The sequence below is a fragment of the Anoplolepis gracilipes genome, chromosome 8 (genome assembly GCF_047496725.1).
Source record: "Anoplolepis gracilipes chromosome 8, ASM4749672v1, whole genome shotgun sequence".
NCBI classification, from domain to species: domain Eukaryota; kingdom Metazoa; phylum Arthropoda; class Insecta; order Hymenoptera; family Formicidae; genus Anoplolepis; species Anoplolepis gracilipes.
Window position 1 is genome coordinate 11,287,610 of NC_132977.1, and position 4,893 is coordinate 11,292,502.

Sequence of the window (4,893 nt, forward strand, 5' to 3'; positions counted from 1 at the left end):
CGTCAGAAAATATTTTTCCTCTCCTTTTTTCATCAGTCCCACGTCGGTGCGAATCTGAATACGCGACGATGAACAAAAGGTCCTTTACTGTAAAGTCAACGTCAGATTCGAAACTCTCGCGTCCGATTTCAATTTATTCTCTTTCACATTGCCCTTCTTATTATATCGGATTTTATATCCTCCATATATCACACATTGATCCATCGAAGCACAACAAGTTGCCTTGCAAGTTGTCGGATATATTAAGCCCGATAACGGTGACCGTTGATCCTCTGTTGAGGAAAAACGAGACAAGCTCTATTTAAGTCGACGCTGTTGATGTGCCTGTCGATCCCGTGCAAATATCAGTGATATGTATTCGTGTATGCACTGACGAGCCTGTTTAGTCTCTATTACGCGAAGAGTCAACACGAATCGATAGAGATCGGCGGAGATCAACAAAGTTCACTGTCAAAGAGATAGAACTTGCCTTATCAACAGACTCAAAAGTCGATATACATATAAAAAGACGTAACGTTTTATATGTTAAAATTATTCAACATTATATTTATAAGTATATATGTATTGTTTCGTTTTTTTGCCATATTTATCATTTTTATTATATTATTACGTTTTAATTCGTACATTATTTACATCGTAGTTTGTCAAATTACACATTCAAAAATTATAATACAATATACGTGATTTTTATTCACAAGTGGATGAAGAAATATAATCCAGATTGCTCATAATATAATTGTTCGTATAAAAACATATATATTATCATACAAATTGTATACAAGTTAATTATAAGTTATGAATTAATTTGCTACTTTGATTTGATGTCACCTGCTTAGTACCGATACATAATGCACCAGAATTATTGAATGCGGCTATAAATTGTTATCATAATAAAACTAGTGTTGACTTTTAATTAACAACAATTTTATCAAAAGCCATTATGTGACGCAAAGTTTCCAGTTATTAAAAATAAATATAATACTTCGACAATTGAATTTCTGTTTTAACGTAAAATTGTATTAAAATTAATTGGGCAACCAAGTTCCGTTGTTTATCTCGAGGCGTTGAAAACGTCAAAACTTTTAGATAGCGTTAAACAGCCCTTCGTAACCGCTGATGCGTCATAGAAAACAACATCCTGTTTAGTGTTCATTGTCGAACTGTCTAAACTCTTTAGGCGCTTACCACTTTATTCTGTATCTCTGTCTTGTTTCAGTTATTTCTTTCTTGATTGGATTGATGTGTGATATCGCCGATTAAACGGCTATCTTCTAAAAATATTCAAATAAAATTGAAATTTTGAATTAACGTTTTAGATGTTTCTTCAAAAAATCTGTATCTGTAAGTCTATAAAGTATATATATATATATATATATTCTAATCATCATTGTGCCTAGAATATTGTAAGCAACTTTGTAAATTTCAAATATTATATTCAACATACAAAAGATAAGAAAAAAGCACTTCCGTATAAGCAATTTGAATTTTTATCGCGTGTCTTATTATCGCTATACATAATTTAATTTATTTGCTTCTCTAGCGTCATTCATGATAACGTAAGCAAATTACATGATATAGTTTGTTTCTACGAAATAGATATCAATTTCGTTATTTTTGACGATGATGGACAAATATCTATATGAAAAAAAGCATTTCAAAAGAAATGGTAAAATTTCTCTGCGACTACTAAGCGATAATCAATATTTATTATTTTTAGTCACGACCGAAGCGAGTGACTTACATATTTAGATCTGCAAAAAATATAACGAGCATATGTAATGGTTGAATTTTGAATACTAGAAAATATTTTTGGATTGTAAAAATATTTCAAAAATACATGCACATGAGTATGCGCATGTATGTATATTTTGTGCTAGATATTTTTACCAAATGATTTAATCGAAATAAAAATATTTTATGTATGTTAAAAAAAAAAAAAAAAAAAAAAAAAAAAAAAAAAAAAACAAATGTCACAAGTTTAGTGCTGCTGGCAACTAGACTCTGGAAAATCATCTTGCTGCTTCCGCTTCTTGATAAAGTCAATCTAACCAACATTCAAGATAAGCGTTGAAAATTTTCCCGAATTTATTCACGAAAAAAAATAAAAAATTCCACGCGCGATACTTAAATCTTTCCAAATATTCGAAGAAAATGTCGATTCAATATTGTTCAAAATTTTTATATGTAAATATGTGCCCCACATAAAGTTTTAAAATTATTTGAGATAATGATAAACCTTTTGCTCGATATATTTTAAGATTTACTGAAGTTTTTATATCTGACATACATACGAAACATTGCTGAGTGTTCTTTATATCTGGCATACATAAAACTCTAGGAAGATGGAGAAATCTTCATTTTTTTTTTTTTGAGACATACGATTTTTTACATATGTCGATTGTCCTAGTAATCCTGCATGTAAATATTAAAGTAAAATTAACATAAAAAATCAATCATTTATCAAGCGACGCGGCAGCGTCGCGACGCCAATAAGATATTATATAATTTATTCTGATTGTTTTAGGGGTCCAGTAGCAGAAGCGATGCTCCATACGTCACAAAATGGTCTTATTGTTAGTAAATCTTAAGACATTAAAAAGAAGGAATTTTGACATTATTTTAAATAGTTTGTAAAAAAAGTTGTAACAAAGTACAAAGTACACCGTAAAACGATTAAATTAAAATGTAGGAAGTAATGATGTAGCACTTTCAGCTAGTAATATATAAAAATATCAATTAAAGTCGAACTTAGGCGCAAACGAAAGCAAAGAATTGCTTTTTAAGAAGAGTTCGAAAAATAAGTTATCTATCTTAATTAGTTTAATACGATGACATGTATATGAGTATGTATGTGTATCAAAAGTTGTAACGGTTTATGTGAATTGCTTTGTATTATATTTAAAATACTCTGAAATAAACTTGAACTTCCTTTTTGTGTTAGCTTGCTAAATGATAGTGTTAATGATGAATAATCAAGTAATACGGTTACAATATTTTCATCTCTGATATTATATGCAATCATAATATAATTAAATAGCAGGCTATCAATATTTGATGATATCATAAGTACAAAGTAAAACGATTAAATTAAAATAAAGGAAGTGATGATGTAGCACTTTCAACTAGTAACATATAAAAATATCAATTAAAGTCGAACTCAGGCGCAAACGAAAGCAAAGAGTTGCTTTTTGAGAAGAGTTCGAAAAATAAGTTATCTATCTTAATTAGTTTAACACGTGTATATGGATATGTATGTATATCATAATGTATTCTAATATATAAATGGAATAAAATTATGTTTAAAAAAATTATGTTAAAAAAAAACATCTTTTAAAAAATATCCCATCATGTGAATCTCTGACCTGGACTTACAATTAGAAACAAAATCGTATGAGAGTAAAAAATTGTTGTACAAATATCTATAATACAATTATAAATTATAAGTTGAAGTGATTATCGCGCAAATTCTTAATATCAAAAAACCAATAATTGCTGTATCTTACTGTTTCAAGAAGTGAGCGATAATTAACAATTATATATATATATATATATATATATATATATATATATATATATATATCAGTATCTAATAACTAAAATAATATATATATTATTACGTAATGAATTAACTTTAAAGTTTCATGACTGACACATTATATTTGCAGACGTAATCAAATATGAATTTATACTATTGTTATATCTAAAAACATTGCTCTCTTTATACATTAATCAATTAAAAAGATTTAGCTTATAATTTTTATTTGCTTTTCTCAATTAATGAACTCTTATTAAGTTAGTTAATTAGTTGTATCACGATTTATTAGATGTTAAGTATTAGATGACAAATTTACTTCATTATGTGGTCGCTACTATTCATAAGATTTTTTTTTTTTTAAGTGTTTAGATTTTGTTAGAAAACATATTAAAATATTTCTGTTATTTTAATAAAAGAGTAATGCGGAATAAAAAAAATAATTCAAACTTGATAGAAAAAAAATAAAAAGTTTAGAAAAAATAAAAATTAGAGCATACTGTTAAGGAATTATGGTACACATATTTTATTTTAATTTACAATTTGATAAAAATTAAAAAAAAAAGAAATGGATATCTGGAAATAGATCGTTGTAACGATTTCAATAAATAAATAAATTTTGATAATACAAACAAATCGTATTGCTTCGATAATTTTCATGCTATTATAATTTTTGAAGAATAAAGAAACGTTAACGCGACACTTGTAATGTGATGTTGAACTCTCCAGAAGTCAAATTAGAATAAGGATCGGGATACTCTTTCTGGAGGCCAGAGTTATGCGGCACATATGTTTCCACATATGGGGACTAAAGAAAACTGTAAAATTTTCCCAAGAGTCGTAAAGGTCTTGGATTGATGAACGATTCCTGACTTGAACATGTGATGGAAAATTCGTGGCTTCTAAATAAAAAAGATATTTATACAATAAAAAAAAAATATAAATATATATATATATATATAGACGTTTGTGTGTTTAGATTTTATTTTCGAAAGATATGTAAAAAATTATATTGGTATATTGAAAACCCCAGAGTTACAGTCTTTTGATGATACAATACGTTCTTTGAAAATATGGCTATCGAATAGGTCCGTCTAACATTCTCGGCGACTCCGGTTTAGTCCATAATAATAACTTCACTATTTGTTATCAACAAAGGAAATTTCGATAAACCTCTTTCACTCATCTCTCTCGTTTTCTCTCGATCGGGGGTGTGCGAGTAAATCTGTCCTTATCTCCCACATATCGCGGGGCCCGGACACATGTGTATGAAAACGGGCCGATGTGCATGGGGTAGGATTTGTAAGAACATAAACGGGTGGGGAGCGACGAGAGCATAAAAGCACGGACGTAGAAAAGCG